We start from the raw sequence: 22,359 nt of genomic DNA, 5'->3' as shown, positions 1-22,359 counted from the left end.
CCACTCCATTAGGTATAAAGGCATGAATTTCTTTATTCCTTGCCTCCCAGGGTAAGATCTCTCTCATTCAAGGTCAGACCTGTCAAACTGCTCATCATTTTTGACTAGAGCCGCTAAGCAGAATTCAGTGGCTTTCCTAGGCTCCTTGAGTGGACCCTGGAAGTCTCATATCTTATGATACAGAGCTCTTCCTCTACCTCCACTTCCCTTTCTCATCTTTGTATCTTTTGGCACCTCTCACTAAATCTAGCAAGCAGAGATGTGTTGAACGATTTAAAAGTATTCAATCGTTCACTTTTTAAAAGTATCAAAAAATTTTTTTAATTGGAATATAATTGCTTTACAATGTTGTGTTAGTTTCTGCTGTACAAGGTGAATCAGAATGTGTATGCATCTCACTTTGAAGCATGAGTTATTTTCAACAGCCTGAACCATAACTGGACTTGTCCCAGATTGTCTGTACAAAAGCATATGATTTCTGCTCCACTTTCATTTTTCAAAACACATGACCCCAAAAAGAGGACCGAAACATTTCCAGTGAGTATAGAGTTGCCAGATAAAATACAGGCGCTCAGTCAAAACTGAATTTCAAATGAACAACAAATAAAACAATTTTTAGTATATAAGCATACCTCAAATTGTGGACGGGATATACTTGTACTAAAAACAACTATTCATTGTTTATCTGAAATTCAAATTTAACTCATGAGCAGCTTATATTTTTATTTGCTAAATCTGACAGCTTTACCAGTGACTCTTTAAAAATTCTCACAGGACTCAAAGAATGCTTCTTTAGAGCACCTGGAGGCTTGTATCTGAGCTCTGCAAACTTCTCAACTGGCCATATTTTATGTCTGTTAATGATACTGGGTTACTTTCTGAGCAAGTTAGTAACATACTTTAGGAAATGCTGTTTCTTATACAAAATTTTTACTTATTTTATTAATTTCATAGAATTCCCTTCTAATACCATCTATCAATAATTTCAGGACAGAGAATATTGTAATGTTGCCCCAGATTTCTTTGAAAGCTGATATTCAGAGTCATTATCAGTATTTCTGAATTAAGTCCTTACATTTATGTATTAGTAACAAAAATTTTTTTGAAATTTTAATTTTGAAAACACAGTATGAGAAATATATGTCTTTCATTCGGGGATTCCTTTTCTTCATCAAGCACAGTGAGACATACTGTCCTCACTAACAGGCTGGGGAGAAGCAGCCTGGGAGGCGGAGGTGGAGCCTATGATGTAACTGCAGTGGGTCTTTGCTAGAAAAGTCTTCTCTAAATGAAAAATATCTGTACACCGAATTGTTCAGCTTCAATGTGCATGGTCTTACAAGAGATGAGACTTGTCTCTTTCAGCATAATGTAAATCTTAGAGGCTTGAAATCTTGGTCAACAGAGGAATTCCTCACAAGTTGTTTAGAGATATACCAAGAGTCTCACTAAGGGAGGAAAAAGCAGGTTTCTTCAGCAAAGGAGTACCACTGTAGAGCATTAATGGTGTGTGTGTTATAGTAGAAGTTATAACCCAAAGTGTAAGGAAAGATGCCCTACAGCTTGTTCCAATCCTGACAGTTTCCTACATTACTGTGTTCTTTCATTATTCTTGACAGTGATTATGAAAAAGACCTTCATTTCTTATTCCCATGGAAGAATTTAGGAGAGATAAACGCCTCCCAGTTGTAGAAGGATACAAATTTTGCCTTCCTCAAAATTTCAACTAGATCTCAGATTCAACTTCTAGGGAGAGAATGACTGATTCTGTGTAACTACTTGGTGTCTTAAGATGATAATGAATTAAGACGTTTATTCCAACATAAGCATATTACCTGCTTTCCACCATATTGGAAGCTCCGGTTTGTCAAGCTCCAGGTTCAACACGCACACTGCAGAGATGCAGAATAACGCTTGGATATCTGCCCAAGACTGGTCTCTTCGAACGACAGACTCAAATTTAGGGTACCAATCTAAAGCTCACCGGGGGGTTGGCAGTATCCTTTTCCTAGTTGGTATAGGAAAGGGATGAGATCTGGCAAACTGAGGCACGGGGCTTCTACCTGCCTGTGCAGAGCATAAAGGCTGACAAACATATTCATTAAACTTGATCTGAGGCAACCGAGCCTACGAGGTAGTTCCTGAAATATTTATAAGGTGTGTTACCAGACTCGCCACTTGGAGGTCGGGAGGAAACACGGTGAATAGGAGCACCCACACTTGGGGGGCGGGAGGGGGGGCGAAAGGCACTCACAATGGCACAGCTCACCACCACACTTAACTGTTTTGCTTTTAATAGCTCTGTCAGCCGTCGCTCCCCAGTCGCCTGTTCAATTCTACCTGCCTAGGAAAGAGATGTTCTCCTAAGTGAGGGGTTTCCTGGTGGTAGGAGGCACCGCGCGTCAGCTCCTAAGACAGGTCCCCGGGTTCCGGGCGCTGGTGACCCTCCAGCTCTGCGGCTCGCCAACCCGAAGTCCTGCACTGCCCCTGGGGCCTCAGGCAGTGGGGCAAGGGGCCCCGAGATCCCGACGGGCCACTCGCCTGGCCGGGCCGCGCTTGTCTCGGCTATTTTGGTCTCTGCCGACCATGCCTCCTCAAAAGCCTTCGGCGTTCGGTCAATAGGTGATTAGCGCCCCAGCCAAGATGTAAACAGCCTCTCCTGCCTACCTGCATCCGCCGGGTGCTAATTTGGGGTGGCAAGATGTGGGGACAGATGATGGTCCTCAATGAACACGAAGCCCCTGCACCGAGGTACTATGCACTTTTCATTCCAACACCCTCTGCCCACACCCGCAGCATTCCTACTGTGCCCCACACGCTGCACAGCTCGCGCGATGCCTCGCGTCCTCGCCGCCGCCTCGTTCCTCTTCAAGGGCATTCGCGCCTCTCCTCTCCGCTCGCGGTGGGTAGCCCCAGGACGCCGCTACTCACGTGAACTCGGCAGCCGCAGAAGCTCAGCAGGTCCCGGCGAGCGGCAGTCGGGTCTCCATCTCTGTCCTCCCAAGCGCTCCGGCTGCGCGCTCCGCCCGGCGCTGGACTAGGTCGGTCCCAGCGCGGAGCCTGGACCAGGGCGGCCGCGGCTGCCGCACTAGCTGCGGACGCGGGCGGAGCGGGGGCAGGGCCGGAATTTGGGTCGCTAGGAGCTAAGCAAGCTGGAATGGGCCCCGGGCGGCGGGCGGCGAGCAGGCAACCGAGAGCAGCCCCGGGTAGGGCGTGCGGAGGTTTCCCTGGAAGCACAACCCAGGAGGCCACTGAGCATGCCCAGTCGCGGGGGAGGGAGCGCGGGCGTCTGGAGGGGAAGGGTTAAATCTGCAGACCTGGCTGCTTGGGCAGAAAGCAAGGAGTACAGGCTGAAGATGGTGAACCTCAGGAGGCTTGTCTATGGGGTTCCTAAAGAATCCTGGAATCAGAAGGCAAGGTGTATTCCTCGCTCCCTTCTCAGAGAATTGTTCAGAGCGCCAAGTTTGTTTTTTAGCTCAGCTTATTTTACCAAGTGAGATCTCTCCAATCCAGACATTCACACCTCACCTGCTTTCCTGAGCCTGGGGTCTTCACCTGCAGGGATGCCTCAGCAGTACCCTCCTTTCCCGATTGCTAGACCAGTCCGGTCAAGTTAAACAGCCAGTTCTTTAGTTCGGTTTGTAATTGAGGTCGCGTCAATCCTCTCAGGTTACATATTTGCATTTTTATCAGGTTTCAGAAACAATACCTTAACCCTGGGGTTAATTATAAGGATGAATTATGAACAACAAGACCTGGGGCTGTTTGGGGAACTTTGCTTCACAGTGCAGGAGGACTTGGCTCTGAACTCACTTAACCCACACACACTCACACACACACGGAGACCTGTGCCTTTGTTTTGTATTGTGTTTCGTATTAAGGAAGAACGTTTTTCTCTCTAATTAAACAGTTTCTTAAGTTAGAAGCAGGACAGAGTAGGGGAAAGACTATGACCTTGGAGGTAGGCCTTGATTTCGGTTTCATTTACTACTCGAGTAGTTTACCCAGCTATTCTTCCTCTCTGTTACCTCATCTATAAAATGTTGAGTCCTGGACTCCTCTCTGGACTGGTGTGAAGATTAAGTGAGACAATGATTGTGAAGCAACTGTTACATAGTAAATGTTCACTGAGTAAAATTCCTGTAGGTTCCACCCCCACCATACAGTTTTTATGAAAGGTTAGGTTAGTGATAGTCCTTAAATGGTGAAAAAATTGTGTTCTTTCCTCACATCATATGACCATTACCCTTTATCCTTCTAATTTTTTTTACTGTTGTTAGAAGCATTATCCTTCCCTTTATACTCTTCAGTTTCTTCATACATTTTAATTAAAACCTTTTGGGCGACCATATATGAGTCCTCTTTGGAAGGAAAAGCTTTTTAGGAAAGATTCACTGTTGGCAGGTTTATCCACATGACAAAAGAATTTCACTCCAAAGTCTATTTTTAAAGTAATTTAATATTCTTTTACTGCTATTCCATAAAGTAAAGTATACTTGCACGGGAAGAAATTTACTTTCCATTGATACTGCGTACATTTTAAAGTACCAGTGCTCAAAAAATAAACTTTTCAATAGCTCCCGAACATTCCATGTGTTTCGTAATGCTTTGCCTTTATTTATGGCGTTCCAAACTTTCTGGAAGACTCTTCTCTTTCCATTCCACTTTACAAAGTCCTATCCATTCTTCAAATTCAAATGCCACCTTCTTTCAGAATGCTTCCCCTAACTCCAAGGTAAAGCTAATGCTCTGCTTCCAGAGCACCAATGCATTCTGATGTTACAGCACTTATCAAAGTCTACTGCTATTGTTTACACAAAGTAAAACAATTTACTGTCAGGCATTGTTCTGGGAAAACAATTATGAACAAGACAGACATGGTCTTTGCCCTCATAGCGCTTGAAATCTAGCTTGAAGAAGATTGGCAATAGACACCTACAAAGTAAATAATCTCCAAGAACACAAACCAAGCAGTTGTCCTTGTGTTCATCAAATTAATCTATAGGCCTTGATTCCTTCTCTCAAAAATATCAATAAAAATAATGATAGCCCTTGGTCAACCAAACTACATGGACTTGGATCCCTGCCAATTATTTTTATTCTTTTCATTTGACTCCTTCAGCTAGCTCCTGTAGGTAGGGACCTGCAATTCAAATGATGAATTGGAAGGGGTATGGGAAGCCCACAGAGTTTAATCCCCACACCAAATTATATCTTTTTTTCTAACCTCAAATAACGGCATTTCTTCAGTGGCCAGATTCAACCTGGACTCTCATATCTCCTACATCTCAAACATCTCTTCCAGGATCATTTACCTCCTAAACCTTCACCTTCTTACCAGCTTTGACCTCTGTTTATGTTCCTAGTTATTCTCTGTCATGTATTAGTTGATTGTTTGGTTCTATCTACTGTCTGAATAATTTAAGCTTTTCTCTCTGTTTTTCTTATAGTCTGAATGTGAGACAGCCTTGGCACCACTTAGAACCAACTTTTCCAAAATATACTTGTATACATGTATTCCATGGTATTTAGAGACAGCCTTGCCATGTATTAATGTTTAACTAGGAGCAGGATTCATTCATCCTTGTATTAAAGAATTTAACAGATAACTAATATGTGATAGATCCTCCATAAAAGATTGTGAAATAATGAATGAATACATACAGGTTCTCAACTCTTCTCAATTTCTTAGACTATATCCATCTTTTCTTATTAGTCTTCTTAATAAGCCTAGGATTAGAGACAGTTTTTCCTTTCCTACTCTATTAATTTCCCTCCAGTCACAAATTCACAGATTTCTACCCTTAAGGATCCACAGAGCATTGTGGAAGAAAATCCTAGCCACAATTCATTACAAATTTGTGTGTTTTAGCTAGAGCCACAATCTATCATCTATAAATCAGTATTACTATTATCTCCTCCAATTCACAGCAGCTATCCTTAAAATTTTTTTCTTTTCCACATTCTCAACCCACCATGTTTTTAAAAATGGACATCCACTGCACCAGATAAAAAAGACTACTGAGCGTCATCGCCCTAGGAATTAGCTTCTTATTGTAAGTTAGTCACTTAGTCATCTCTGACTCTTTGTGACACCATGGACTGTAGCCCACCAGGCTCTTCTGTTTCATGGAATTCTCCAGGCAAAAACACTGGAGTGGGTTGTCATTTCCTTCTCCAGGGGATCTTCCCGAAACCTGGGTTTCTTGCATTGCAGGCAGACTCTTTCCCATCTGAGCCACCAGGGAAGCCCAACCTTTCTTTCCTTTTCCTAGTCAGTCTCAGTAGAGTAGGCATTCTCTTCCTTTCTTGAGCTAGTCTATACCAATAAAATATCCCTATCCTAAAATATCGTTTATCTTTTAGCTGACTACTAGGTACTGTTTCAAGGAAAACTACTATGATACATAGCTTTATCATAAGAAAAACAAAGCATTTCTCATCAGTTAATAAACTTTGGGAAAATACAGCTAATAGACAACCTAGTAGGATGACACATAGAGAGGTTTATAGAATTTCAGGTTATAGACTTGTTGGGACTAATATATCTTTGAATTAAATCAGGAAGTCCTCATGGGCTGCCAAACTGCCAGGAACTTATACTTAGGTAATTTGAAAGCAATTGATACCAACCAGGATTCTTGGTCTTCCCCAATCAATAGAAGTTGACTAAGTGCCAGACAAGAAATTCAGGGAAGGCTTTATTGAGGCTTCTGTGGCTGCAGAAAGGAGTGAAAACAAGTAATAGCTTTCCTTGCCCACTTCCCAAAGTGGGGGCAAGCTAGTTTCTTATATGGAATAAGGGTAGGGGTGTGTCCATAGGTCAGGCAGGAGGGGTAGCTTAAGTGTTTGTCTACTCTTTAGGTGGTGTTAAGTGTGGAGGCCATGCACAGTACCTTGCTTCTGCTCCTGACACCTGGCTTTTGCACTCAGCTCTTCAGAAGTGGCATTTGGGTCTTTTGGTCTTTTTATATCTTTTTGTGCCCAATTTGTCCCAATTATGTATGCCTACAGTTATTTTTAGTCTCTTATAGTTTCTTTGTATTTTGTTGCTTAAGGAGATGTTTGTCTAGGTGCAAGCATTACATCACTGCAGCAAAGGTCCCAGGTTCCATCCTGTATCACAGTTAATTGCTTGAATTAATTGTGTTTGGTGACATTTGCTACAGCAATGTTACATAATGTTCAGGTACTAGCCTGGAAGTTAAGCGACCTGGGCTTAACCTCTTTCAGTTTTATCTCTAGAGTGAGGATGATAATAATAATACACTAAAAGATATTTACCCTGTGTTGTTGCTGGCAGAATTAAATTCTTAAGTTATTTGTTAAGTGCTTAGCATAATTGTTGTCCCATAGTGGTCCATAACGGAGAAGGCAATGGCGCCCCACTCCAGTGTTCTTGCATGGAGAATCCCAGGGACGGGGGAGCCTGGTAGGCTGCCGTCTATGGGGTCGCACAGAGTCGGACACGACTGAAGTGACTTAGCAGCAGCAGCAGCAGCAGCAGTGGTCCATAAATGTTAGCCATGAATCCACTTGCCACTATTTCCACATAAAAAGCATATTTACCAGATTACCATGAGATTCACAGAGAGGTAATTGAAGAAACTGAAATCACCTGATGTAGTGTTTAGATATGATAAGCAGGGAATTGGAGGAAGAAGTTGTGCCTCTAAAGTCTGCCTCAGCAGTGGAACTGAGGAGGAAGGGAAAACCTAGGAGATGCTACGCTCTGTCATCTATTTGGACTCCAGATTGGTCCATTACAAGTGACACAGGGCTTAGTCTTTTCCAGACATGTGACTCTCTTACTGGGCATCATCCTTAGGAATTTATTTGCATAAGAACTTCTCCACCCAAAGGTCTCTTTCTTTAGCAAGGTTAGGTTGAGCAATGGGTAAGTAGAAATTTCCTGCTTGGATCATTTTGTGGGTGGAGTGGGATTCATGGCCCATTTATTTATTTTCAATCTAGCTTTGGTCTTAAGTGTTGTTACTTGAAGAATTTATAGTAGAACATGTATGTGTTGAATGTATCAGTTTCATAATGAAAGTAGAAATGAAAACTATGGGCTTAAAAACCATTAGGCTGTTGCTTAACTGTTGTGTAAAATTTTAAAATTAATTTAAGGCCACTCTTTCCTAATAGAACAAATTTTATAGGCCTATGGAGTTCTGTGTCCTAAACAGAAGTGAGAGTTGGACCCAGAATAGCTTTTAATGTCTGTGTTGATAAAACTGTGACTGAGATTACATGAGTTATTCATTCTGCCAGGGAATGCTTTAAATAAAATAAAGGAAGAGTTATAGATATGTTGCTATGGCAGTAGTTCTCAAAACATGATCTGGAGAAGGCTTTCCAGTTGGCCTAAAGACTGGTCCGAAATGTAATTCACTTAATAATCATTTATTGAGTGCCTCCACTCCAGTATTCTTGCTTGGATAATGTAAGGCTGGACCCTGGGAGCCATGCTGGGCCACCCCTCCTCTTCCTTCCGCCGGCGGGGGAAGTCCCTAACGAAGGAGCCTCCCAGATCCGGGGGACCAATGACAGCACACTTTGCCAGCTAAAGCTGCCCCACCCCAGCCACATAGAAGGACCTGTCAGCCCGTGACACCTCGGCTTGGTGACCTATCTGAACCCCCGTCCATCTAGCCTGACCATCCCTCGCAACGAACATATAAAAGCCACCCCCAACACGGTCCAGGTGCGGACTTCCTCGACCTGCCTCATTCTGGTCCGGGAACCCTGCCCGGTAGCGCTTTGCCATTAAAAAGCCTGTTAGACACTTTTTTGGTGTCCTGGTCTTTTACCTAACAGATAATTCCATGGACAGTGTTTATAATCCATGGGGTTTTAAAGAGTCAGACCCAACTGAGCAACTAACACTTTACTTAGTATGTATAATACAGTGTCTTAGATGTTGGAGATACAAAGATGGATAAAATACCTTGAACTATGAACTTGAGGTATTGAATGTAAAGATGATCAAAGGACTTGAGAGAAGAATGGATGAACAGAATGAGAAGTTAGAAGTTTTTAATGAGTTGGAAAATATAAAAATGAACCAAATAGATGAAGAACACAATAACTAAAATGAAAAACATGCTAGAAAGAATCACCAGTAGATTAAATGATACAGAGGAATTTATCAGTGAGCTGGATGACAGAGTAATGAAAATTACTGAAGCTGAACAGAAAAAAGAATAAGATGAAAGTAGTCTAAGAGACCTCTGAGACAATGCTAAGCATAATAATATTCACATTAGAGCAGTCCTAGAAAGAGAATAGAAAGGGGACAAGAACATATTTGAAAATGTAAGAGCTAAAAACTTCCCTAGCTTGGGAAATGAAACAAGACATTCAGGTTCAGGAAGCACAGAGAGTTCCAAATAAGATAAACATAAAGAGGACACATAGTAATTAAAATGGCAGTACTTAAAAATAGAGAATATTAAAAGCAAAAAGGGAAAAGCAACAAGTTTTATACAAAGGAACTCCCATAAGGCTATCAGCTGACTTTTCAGCAGAAACTTTGCAGGTCAGAAGGAAGTGGCATGATATATTTAAAGTGATGAAAGGGAAAAACCTGCAGCCAAGAATTCCTGGCACAGTTTTCATTCTGATTTTAAGGAAAGAGAAAAAAAATTTTATAGGGAAGCAAAGCTAAAAGAGTTCATCACCATGAAACAACTTTTATAAGAAATGTTAAAGGAATTTCTCTAAATTAAAAGGCCATAACTAAAAGCATGAAAATTATGAAAGGAAAAATTCATTGGTAAAGGTAAATATGGTAAAGGTAGTAAATCAACCATGTACAAAAATAGAAGGAAGGCTAACATACAAAAGTGGTAAAATCATCTATTTTTACAATAAGTAGTTAAGGAACACACAAAACAAAAAGATGTAAAATATGATGTCAAAAATAGTAAATATGTTGCAGGGAGTAAAAATGCAGTATTTAAAAAATGCACTTGAAATTAAGAGATCAGCACCTAGTAATAATTACTATATATTTAAATTGCTATAAATAAACCTCATGGTAACCACAAACCAAAAATCTATAATAGATACAAATACCAAAGAGAAAGGAATCCAAATATAACACTAAAGATAGTTATCAATTCACAAGGTAAAAGAACAAAAGGAAAAGAAAGAAAGAAAAAAAGAACTACAGAAACAACTCCAAAATAATTAACAAAATGGCAGTGCTGCTAAGTCACTTCAGTCGTGTCCCACTCTGTGCAATCCCATAGACAGCAGCCCTCCAGGCTCCTCCATCCATGGGATTTTCCAGGCAAGAGTCCTGGAGTGGGACATACCTATCAAAAATTAAGTGTAAAGGACAAAATGCTCTAGTCAAAAGACATAGAGTGGTTGAATGGATACAAAAACAAGACTCATGTATTTACTGCCTACAAGGGACTCACTTCAGATCTAAAGACACACAGACTAAAAGTGAAGGGATGAAGAAAGATATTCCAGGCAAATGGAAATTTTTTAAAAATCTGGAGTAGTAATACTTATGCCAGACAAAATAGACTTGAAAACAAGGACTGTAACAAGAAACAAAGAAAGATAATACATAATGATTGAGAGATCAATTCAACATAAAAATATAACAATTGTAAATACATAGTGCCCAACATAAGAGCACCTAAACACATAAAGCAAATACATACAGACATAAAGGAGAACTTGACAATAACAAAATAATAGTCTGAGACTTTAATATCCTACTTACATAAATAGATGGATCATCTAGAAAAAAAATCAATATGAAAACACTGACATTAAAAGTCACATTAGACAAAATGGACTTAGATATGTGTAGAACATTTTATCAAAAAGCAGCAGAATACACATTCTTTTCAAGTACACATGGGATATTCTCCAACATAGATCACATGCTAGGTCAAAGACAAGTCTCAATTAAATTTAAGAAAACTGAAATAATATCAAGCATCTTTTCCAACCACAATGCTATGAGACTAGAAATCAACTACAAGGAAAAAAAAAAACCTGCAAAAAGTAACCACAAACATATGTGCACATTCACACACACACATACACACACACAATTGGGATTTTTATTCAGATTTGTTTCCAATAAAGAACTAAATCTCTACTAAGCCTCTTTCTCCTCTCATCTCAGTCACCCAGTCAGACTCCTTTGTGCTTGGCATTTGTTTAATATGTCATTCCAGTATGACAATGTAGGCTCAAAACATCTATGAGTCTTGGTTCTCAGGTACAAGAAAATTTAATTAATCTCTGAAAGATGGTTGATCCTGCAGAAATCTAAGAATAAGAAACTAGTGTTAGACAATAAGATAATAGTTCAAATATACTGACACTGTGCATGATGCTCCTACTTGGAAATTTTAATAGGCTCATCTTACAAAGGCTTTTACAGATGGGCAGCCTCAGGCAGGGACATTGACATTCAATCAGTGGCAACTTACCAGAATCTATTTTTAAGGGGAAAAATTTACATTTTTAAAACAGTTTTGAAGAACAGTCAAGTTTAGCAGAAAGGAGAAAATTTAGGCTTCTATGGGTCCAGGAAAACCAGGCTCTGAATCAGATTTGTTATGTAATTTTTTGCTAGAAATTTATCTTACTTAGGTTGAAGTGAAACCTTTTGGTGAAATTCCAGATGGACACGTTTTCTGTTTTGATGCCAAGATAAACTTTGAAGACAATTCACTATATCTACAAAATATGTATTTGCCATGGACAACAAATAAAAAATACATCTACTAATAAGTTATCAGATGTGACCTAAAATACATAAAATTAAATGGAAATACCATGTGCTTTGTGAATGGTGCTGGGCTAGACATTGCTCCATATGACATCAGTTCTCTTCATGGTCAAAGCCCAGCCAACTTCGTGGATCTCAGTGTTAGGGAAGCTCAAGTGTATTAAATATTTTCATTGCTTATTGCTGATCCTGAGGTGAATAGTGAAATTTGCTAATATTACTGATGACATCATCAAAGACTGCTGAAAACTAGAACTCACATCTCTGATGATCAGGCTTGAAGGAATCAAGGTCCAAGAGTCTCAGAGCATATTCAACAACATCCAACTCCCTGCTACTTCTGGCATTGACTTGGAAGATGCAGTCAGGAAATCTGTGGCCAGCATGACAAGGAAGTGGTTCCTCTGTTTCTAATCCATTATGGATAGAAGTCTCTGCTGCTAAGTCACTTCAGTCATGTTCAACTCGGTGCGACCCCATAGACGGGCAGCCCACTAGGCTCTCCCATCCCTGGGATTCTCTAGGCAAGAACACTGGTGTGGGTTGCCATTTCCTTCTCCAATGTGTGAAAGTGAAAATTGAAAGGGAAGTCACTCAGTTGTGTCTGACTCCTAGCGACCCCATGGACTGCAGCCTACCAGGCTCCTCCATCCATGGATTTTCCAGGCAAGAGTACTAAAGTGGGCTGCCATTGCCTTCTCCAGGATAGAAGTCTCTATTCTTAGAAAAAGAGACAGTTCTTATCACTAGGAAAAAAATAGTGTCCATTGGAGGTAGTGGGGGGAAATGAGTGAGGGTCAGGAATCATAAACAAAAATTTTATATCTGGACATTTTTCAGGACTAGATACCTAAGTAGCTTAAATAATTCTGATCTCACATACAACTTTCATTAAATAATGGCCTACTTTGTTTTATATTCTTTATCATGGTAAATCTGCTAGCAAACAACATTTTGTTGAATTTTGGGAGCAATCTATTTGATCATCGTGGATAGAGTGAAAAATTCAACTCAGGACCTAGTTTATTTAAGATAATTCTGCAGGACATATAGTCCAGAGTTTAAAAAAAAGGTGAAAGAAAAAAATGTCAAGCATAATTACACTTAAAACAGATGGTTTGAAAAGATACAACTGAAATATAGCTGTAACAAAAGCTATAACAAATAGCTATTACACAACATAATAACAAATTTCTTATTCTAAAGCATATTGTGAATTAATTGTTCTTCCAAAAATATTTTTGTACTGTTTATCCCACATATGTATCATACATTTGCTTCATCTTCTATATTCTATTATCTTAAAATCAACATGAAACCTGAAGGCTTATTTGCATCTGTGAAACAGAATTTTTATATTTCAAAGCTGAATAATTTTGACTCTTTGAAAATCTATATACTTAATTCATTTTCAAGTAACACAGCACTGAAGATTAAGTTTGTTATAGACATTAGTGCTTTAAATACATTTTTTTTTCTTCAGAATCTATCAGCCTGTTGTTGAAAGAGGGGAAGATATAATAAAGAAAGCAGGGTTTTGCTTTTTTTTTCATGATATATATGTGGTAGAGAAGAATTTGATTTAGGTTTTTGTTAACATGACTGAGGTATTCATCTGTCCAGAATTTTCTAAGACTCTTCAGATCTCAAATATTTTCATTGTCAGATTGTATTTTAAATGATAAGTGTCAATATTTGGTTCATAAAATATGTTACCATATACATGGAGACATTTCTTTTTTTAATTTAATACAGAAACTGAAAAACATGAAGATTACAATGATACTCTATTTTCATTCAGCATTTATTGGTGGGCAATGAAGACAGAAGATAAATAATGTGAAGCCTGCCCTCAAAAATCCCTAGAAGCAGAAAACATCATGGAAAAGGTGAATTTAATGCTGAAGAATAAGTGGTAAACTACAGATATGAACAGATTTTGATAGGACCCCTTTGGAAGGAGTGTCACTGATATATCTTTCTTTAGTATGCCCAGAAATTTCCTACATATAGTAAAAATATTCCACTGAATTGCATGTTTCTGCTTAGTTCAGTGGTGTGTCATATAAAATTCTATAACTTTATATTTCATGGCATGGTGTATTTAAATATTTCAGTGAAAATCTAGAGCAGCCTTTGAAAATCTGACTTTTCGTTCTTGAAATTCCATGTAACAGTAGGGTTTAGCATTTCTGTCCTTTCTGTTGTTATTGTAGAAAGGGAGTTTCTTCTATGAAGCATTTTTGAAATGCAAAAACATTATTTATAAATTCATAATTCTTTAACTTCAACAAACTGTTCTTGAGTACCTACTAAAGTTAGTCAGTTCAGTCACTCAGTCATGTCTGACTCTGTGTGACCCCACGGACTTCAGCACACACGTTTCGATGATGGCTGTTCTTACTAATGTGAGGTAATAACTCTTTTAGTTTTGATTTGCAATACTGTAATAATTAGAAATGTTAAGCATTTTTTCATGTGTTTCTTGGCCATTTCAGTGTCTTTGAAATGTTTGTTTAGGTCTTCTGCCCATTTCTTCATTGGACTGTTTGTTTTTTTTTGATATTGAGCTGCATGAGCTGTTTGGAGATTAATCTCATGTTGGTTGAACTGTATGAAAATATTTGCTTCCATTCTGTGGATTGTCTTTTCATTTTGTTTATGGTTTCCCTTGCTGCACAAAAGCTTTAGAGTTTATTAGGTCTTATTTGCTTATTTTTGTTTTTATTTCCATTACTCTAGGAGATGGATTGAAAAATCTGTTGCTGCAATTGAAAACAAACAGTGTTCTGTTTATGTTTTTATTTAAGAGTTTTATAGTATCTGACCTAACATTTAGAGCTTTAATCAATTTTGAGTTTAGTTTTGTGTATGGGATTAGAGACTATTCTACTTTCATTCTTTTGCTTGTAGCTGTCCAGTTTTCCCAGCACCGCTTGTTGAAGAGACTGTCTTTTCTCCATCATATATTCTTGTTTGCTTTGTCACAGATTAATTGACCATAGGTAATGGCACCCCACTTCAGTACTCTTGCCTGGAAAGTCCCATGGACAGAGGAGCCTGGTAGGCTGCAGTCCATGGGGTTGCTAAGAGTCGGACACGACTGAGCAACTTCACTTTCACTTTTCACTTTCATGCATTGGAGAAGGAAATGGCAACCCACTCCAGTGTTCTTGCCTGGAGAATCCCAGGGACGGGGAAGCCTGGTGGGCTACCGTCTATGGGGTCGCACAGAGTGGGACACGACTGAAGCGATTTAGCAGCAACAGCAGCAGCATGGGTTTATTTCTGGGTTTTCCATTCTGTTCCATTGATCTTTATTTCTGGTTGTTTTTTTTTTTTTTTTTTGCCAATACCATACTGTTTTGATGACCAGTATCTTTGTAGTATAATTTGAAGTCAGGGAGTGTGATTTCTCCAGCTCTATTTTTCTTCCTCAAGATTCCTTTTGCTATTCGGGGTCTTTGGTGTCTCCATACAAATTTTAAGATTTTTTTTCTAGTACTATGAAAAATGCCATTGGTAATTTGATAGGGGTTGCCTTGAATCTGTATGTTGCTTTGAGTAGTATATTCATTTTCACAATGTTGACTCTACCAATCCAAGAACATGGTATATCTTTCCACCTGTTTGTGATATTTTTTATTTCTTTCATCAAAAATAAGAAAGATTTATATTCTTTTCATTTTGGAGTACAGGTCTTTTGTGTCCTCAGGTATGTTTATTCTTTTTGCTATGATAGTAAGTGGGATTGTTTCAGGCTCCACATGTAGTGCTAGTAGTAAAGAACCCACCCATCAATGCAGGAGACATAAGAATTGGGGTTCCATCCCTGGGTTGGGAGGATCCCTTGGAGGAGGGACAGCAACCCACTCCAGCATACTTGCCTGGATATTTCCATGGACAGAGGAACCTGGCAGGCTACAATCCATGGGGTCACAAAGAGTCAGACATGACTGAAGTGACTTAGCATGCACGCATGGAATTGTTTCCTCAATTGCTCTTTCTAATCTTTTGTTTTTAGTGCATAGAAATACAACAAGTTTCTGTGTATTAATTTTGTATCCTGAAAATTTACTGAATTTGTTGATGAAGACTAGTAGTTTTCTGGTAGCATCTCTAGAGTTTTCTATTTATAATATCATGTCATCCTCAAACAGTTACAGTTTAACTTATTTTCCAATTTGGATTCTTTTTATTTATTTTTTTCCTTCTCTGATTGCTGTGGCTTAGAATTCAAAAACTATGTTAAATAAAAGTGGTGAGAGTGGACATCCTTGTCTTGTTCCTAATCTTAGAGGGATTGCTTTCAGCTTTCCCCACTGAGTATGTTATTAGCTATAGGTTTGTCATATATGGCCTTTATTATGTTGAGGTATGTTCCCTCTATACCCACTGTCTGAATAGTCTTTATCATAAATGGGTGTTGATTTTTTCCAAAAGCTTTTTTGCCTCTATTGAGATGATTGTATGGTTTTTAATTCTTACAGTTTTTGATGAGCTGCATCAAACGAGTTGATTTGGAGTTACTGAAAAAATTTTGCATCCCTGGGATAAATCACACTGCATCATGGTGTATGATAATTTTAATATATGGCTGGATTCAGATTGCTAATATTTTACTGAGGATTTTTGTGTCTGTGTTCATCAGTGATATTGGCCTGTAATTTTCTTTTTGTTGTTATTGTTGTGTTTTTTTCTGGTTTTGGTAGCAGGGTGATGGTTGCCTCAAAGAATGGGTTGGTGAGACTTCCTCCCTCTGAGACTTTTTGGGAATAGTTTCAGAAGGATAGCTGTTAACTCTTCTTTAAATGTTTGATAGAACTAACCTGCAAAAGTCCTGAACTGTTGTTTGTTGAAGTTTTAAAATCACAATTGCAATTTCAGTACTTTTGCTTGAAGGTTCATATTTACTATCTTCCTGGTTCAATCTTGGTAGATTGTACCTTTTAAAAAATTTGTCCACTTCTTCTAGGTTGTCCAGTTTATTGATGTATAGTTGCCTGTAGTAATCTTTTATGATTCTTCATATTTCTGTGGCGATTGTTGTAACTTCTCCTTTTTCATTTCTAATTTATTGACTTGAGCCTTCCCGCTCTTTCTGGATGAGTTTGGCTAAAGGTTTATCAATTTTATCTGTTCAAAGAACCAGCTTTTAGATTCACTGATCTTTTCAATTGTTTTTTTTTAATCTTCATTTCATTTATAGCTGCTCTGATCTTTATGATTTCTTTCCTCCTACAAACTTTGTGCTTTGTTTGTTTTTTTATCCAGTTGCTTTAGGTAAAAAGTTGGGTTGTTTGAAGTTTTTCTAGTTTCCAAGGTAATATTACATTATTACAAACTTCCCTCTTAGAACTACTTTTGCTGCATCCTATGGGTTGTATTTTTTTAAAAAATTAGATTATGGTTGCTTACAATGTTGTGTTAGTTTCTTCTGTGCAGCAAACTGAATCAGTTATACACACACATATATCCACTCTTTTTCAGATTTCATTCCGATTTTAGTCATCAGAGTGCATTGAGTCGAGTTCCTTATGCCATGTAGTAGGTTCTCATTTGTTATTTGCTCTGTACATTGTTAGAGCCGAATGTGGAACAGCAGACTGGCTCCAAATAGGAAAAGGAGTGCGTCAAGGCTGTATATTGTCACCCTGCTTATTTAACTTATATTGCAGAATACATCATGAGAAATGCTGTGCTGGAGGAAGCACAACCTGGAATCAAGATTGCCAGGAGAAATATCAATAACCTCAGATATGCAGATGACACCACCCTTATGGCAGAAAGTGAAGAGGAACTAAAGAGCCTCTTGATGAAAGTGAAGGAGGAGAGTGAAAAAGTTGGCTTAAAGCTCAACATTCAGAAAACTAAGATCATGGCATCTGGTCCCATCATTTCACGGCAAATAGATGGGGAAACAGTGTCAGACTTTATTTTGGGGGGCTCCAAAATCACTGCAGATGGTGATTGCAGTCATGAAATTAAAAAATGCTTACTCCTTTGAAGGAAAGTTATGACCAACCTAGACAGCATATTCAAAAGCAGAGACATTATTTTGCCAACAAAGGTCCATCTAGTCAAGGCTATGGTTTTTCCAGTGGTCATGTATGGATGTGAGAGTTGGACTATAAAGAAAGCTGAGGACCGAGGAATAGATGCTTTTGAACTGTGGTGTTGGAGAAGACTCTTAAGAGTCCCTTGGACTGCAAGGAGATCCAACCAGTCCATCCTAAAGGAGACCAGTCCTGGGTGTTCATTGGAAGGACTGATGTTGAAGCTGAAACTCCAATACTTTGGCCACCTGATGCAAACAACTGACTCATTTGAAACCCTGATGCTGGGAAAAATTGAGGGCAGGAGGAGAAGGGGATGACAGAGGATGAGATGGCTGGATGGCATCACTAACTCAACAGACATGGGTTTGGGTGGACTCCGGGAGTTGGTGATGGACAGGGAGGCTTGGCGTGCTTGCGGTTCATGGGGTCACAAAGAGTTGGATACGACTGAGTGACTGAACTGACTGACTGACTGACTATATATTGTAGTGTATATATGTCAGTGCCAGTCTGTCAGTTCATCCTATCCTCCCTTTCTGCCCTATATCCCATAGGTTCTGGATCATCTTGTTTTCATTTTCATTCGCCTTTAGGTATTTTTTTGATTACCTCTTTAATTTCTTCACTGATCCAATGGTTGTTTATTATCAGATTGTTTAGCCTCTACATATTTTTGTTTTTTTATAGGTTTTTTTTTCTCTTGTAGTTGATTTCTAATTTCATAACATTTGGGTCAGAAAAGATGTTTGATTGATTTAAATTTTCTTAAATATTCTGAGACTTGTGGCCCAGCATGTGATCAACTCTGTACACTTGAGAAGAAAGTGTATTCTACTGTTTTTGGATGGAATGCTCTATAAATGTGAATTAAATCCTTCTGGTTTACTTTGTCATTTAAGGTCTGTTTTTCCTTATTGATTTTCTGTCTGGATGATCTGTCTGTTGATGAGAGTGGGGTGTTAAATTCCACCAGTATTATTGTATAGAGTTGATTTCTCCTTTAATGGTGGTAAGTTGAGATTCTTCTAGATGGGTGAGTATGTATTTAAAATTGCTATAGGTTCTTCTTGGGTTGATCTCATCATCATGATGTAATGTCCTTCTTCATCTCTTGTAACAGTTTTTATTTTCAAGTCTATTTCATCTAATATGAGTATTGCTATTTCAGTTTTCTTTTGATTTCCATTTTGATGGTATATCTTTTTCCATCCCTTCACTTTCAGTTAGTATGTGTACCTAGATCTGAATTGGTTCTCTTGTAGACAGCATTTTTATGAACATTGTTATATATATATATATATATATATATATAAATATAAATGTTTTCATTCAGTCTTCATCTATTGTCAGATCATATAATCCATTTACATTTCAGGTGATTATTGATATGCATATTCTTACTGCCATTTTGTTAATTGTTTGTGATTTCTTTTTGTAGGTGTTTTTTTTTCCCCTTTTATTGTGTTCTCTCCTCTTGATATTTGATGACCAACTTCAGTATTGTGTGTGGATTCCTTTTCTTTTTTGTGTCTATCTATTGTAGAATTTCAGTTTGTACTTACCATAAGGTATTGATACAGCAATCTATATAAAAAAAAAAAACTGTTTTAAGTTGTTGGTCTTTTAATATCAAATGCATTTCCAATATTTTACATTTGTTCTCTCTTCACAACTTTTGGTTTTGATATCACATTTGTGTGTGGATACCTTTACTGTATGTTTGCCTTTGCCAGTGAGTTTTTTCCATTTATAATTTTCTTATTTCTAGTTATGTCCTTTTTTTTTCTGCCTGGAGAAGTTCCTATAGCATTTATTTCATAGTGGTTCTGTTGGTGCTGAATTCTCTTGGCTTTTGCTTGTTTTTGATTTCTCTGTCAAATCTGAATGAAAGCCTTGCTGGGTAGAGTATTCTTGGTTGTAAGTTCTTCCTTTTTGTCATTTTAAATATATTGTAAAACTACCTTCTCGTTTGCAGAATTTCTACTGAGAAATGATCTGACAGCCTTATGGACATTCTTTTGTTCATTATTTGTTGTCTTCCCTCATTGATTTCAATATTTTTCTTTGCCTTTAATTTTTGTCAGTTTGATTACGATGTGTCTCAGCATGTTCCTCCTTGGTTTTATCCTGCTTGGAATTTGGAAAACTGTTTCCTTTCCCATGTTAGGAAAGTTTTCAGCTCTTCAAATATTTTCTGAGGTCCTTTCTCTTTCTCTTCTCTTTCTGTAATCTCTATAATGCAAATGCTTGTACATTTAATGTTGTCCCCCATCTCTCTTACACTGTCTTAATTTCTTTTCATTCTTTATTCTGTTTTACAGCAGTGATTTCCACCATTGTCCCCTAGGTTAACATTTGTTCTTTTTTTTTTTTTACTGTGATTAAAAACACATACAAAATTTACTATCTGATAAATTTTAAGTGTACAGTTCAGTAGTGTTGCATGTATTTGCATGATTGTAAAATAGATCTCCATAACTTTTTCATATTGCACATTTGAAACTCAATACCCATTAAAAACAGTTCTTCCTGTTCCCCCTCTTCCAAGCCTAAACCCATTCTACTTTCTGTTTCTATGATTTTGACTTCATGAGGTATCTCATGTGAGTAGAATCATATAATATGTGTCCTGTTTCCACCCCCCACCCCCAAACTTTAAACTTTTTATTTTGTATTGGGATATATAGCCAGTTAACGGTGCTGTGTTAATTTCAGGTGAACAGCAAAGGGACTCAGCCATACGTGTATTTGTCCTCTTGTAACTGGATTATTTCACTTAGCATAATGTCCTCAAATGTATCTATGTTACATCGTGTGACAGAATTTCTTTCCTTTTTCAGGCTTCATTCTATGTATATACCACATGTTATCCATTTATCTTTTGATGGACATTTGGGTTGACTTTACTTCTTGGCTATTATAGTAATGCTACTTTAAGTTTAGATATGCAAATATTTCTTTGAGGCCCTGCTTTCAATTCTTTTGGATATCTACCCAGAAGTGGGATTGCTGAGTCATATGGTAGATTTATTTTCTGTTTTTTGAGGTACTCTTACATTGTTTTCCATAGCAGTTGTACCATTTTACAATCTTATCATCAGGATTGGAGCAAGGGTTCCAATTTCTCCACATGCCCACCAATGTTTATTTCTTTTTCGTTTTGTTTAATAGCAGCTGTTTTAATGGTGTGGAGGTAATATCTCATTGTGCTTTGAGTTTGTATCTCTCTGACAGTTAGTGATTTTGAGTATATTTTTGTATGCTTATTCACCATTTGTATATCACATTTGGAAAAATGTTTTTTCAAGTCCTTTGCTGATTTTTAAAAATTAATTTATTTTTTATTGAAGGATAATTGCTTTAGAGCCATTGCTGATTTTTAAATTGAGTTAGCTTTTTTTTGTTGAGTTGTTCAGTTCAGTTCAGTCGCTCAGTCATGTCCGACTCTTTGCGACCCCATGAAACACAGCACACCAGGCCTCCCTGTCCATCACCAACTCCCAGAGTTCACTCAAACTCATGTCCATCGAGTCAGTGATCCCATCCAGCCATCTCATCCTCTGTTGTCCCCTTCTCCTCCTACCCCCAAACCCTCCCAGCATCAGGGTCTTTTCCAATGAGTCAACTCTTCGCATGAGGTGGCCAAAGTATTGGAGTTTCAGCTTCAGCATCAGTTCTTCCAGTGAAGACCCAGGACTGATCTCCTTTAGGATGGACTGGTTGGATCTCCTTGCAGTCCAAGGGACTCTCAAGAGTCTTCTCCAACACCACAGTTCCAAAGCATCAGTTCTTCGGCGCTCAGCTTTCTTCACAGTCCAACTCTCACATCCATACATGACCACTGGAAAAACCATAGCCTTGACTAGACGGACCTTTGTTGGCAAAGTAATATCTTGTTGAGTTGTAGTTCTTTATATATTGTAGATATCCTTTATCAGGTAAGTGATTGTAAATATTTTCTCCTATTCCATAGGTTGCCTTTTTATTCTGTTTGCTGTGTATTTTTATGAATAGAAGTTTTTAAGTTTGATGCAGACCCATTTGTCCATTTTTTATTTTTGTTTCCTGTGAATGTTTGTTTATTCTTTCAGCACTTCAACATGTTCTTTCTTTTAAAAAATTTTTTGGTTTATTTTTAATTAAATTATTTTAATTGGAGTCTAATTTCTTTACATATTGTGATGATTTTTGCCATACATTGACATGAATCTGCCATGGGTACACATGTGTTCCCCCATCCTGAACCCCCCTTCCACCTCCTTCCCTACCCTATCCCTCTGCATTGTCCCAGAGCACCAGCTTTGAGTGCCCTGCTTCATGCATAGAACTTGTGCTGGTCATCTATTTCACACATAGTAATATACATGTTTAGATGCTATTCTCTCAAATCGTCCCACCCTTGTCTTCTCCCACAGAGTCCAAAAGTCTGTTCTTTGCATTTGTGTTTCTTTTGCTGCCTTGCATATAGGATCATCATTACCGTTTTTCTAAATTCCATATATATGTGTTAATGTATTGGTGTTTCTCTTTCTG

At 38.3% G+C, this 22,359-nt stretch overlaps 1 protein-coding gene across 5 annotated transcripts in view; it reads right to left on the bottom strand.

Annotated features, from left to right (window-relative positions):
- ELMOD1 (ELMO domain containing 1) overlaps window positions 1-3,610 on the bottom strand; it is an 89,846-nt gene extending 86,236 nt beyond the window's left edge. The window contains exon 1 of one of the 5 annotated variants that reach the window (XM_069555457.1): window positions 2,932-3,610. The gene's annotated coding sequence lies outside the window, so the exon portion shown is untranslated. Of the gene's footprint in view, window positions 1-1,835; window positions 1,893-2,931 lie in introns of those variants that run through there. The other 4 variants (XM_069555460.1, XM_069555459.1, XM_069555458.1 and 1 more) reach the window with 4 other exon arrangements.
- Between the last annotated feature and the right edge of the window lie 18,749 nt (window positions 3,611-22,359).

Source organism: Ovis canadensis, chromosome 15 (assembly GCF_042477335.2).
Source record: "Ovis canadensis isolate MfBH-ARS-UI-01 breed Bighorn chromosome 15, ARS-UI_OviCan_v2, whole genome shotgun sequence".
Lineage (NCBI taxonomy): Eukaryota > Metazoa > Chordata > Mammalia > Artiodactyla > Bovidae > Ovis > Ovis canadensis.
This window is presented reverse-complemented; position numbering and strand designations above follow the sequence as displayed.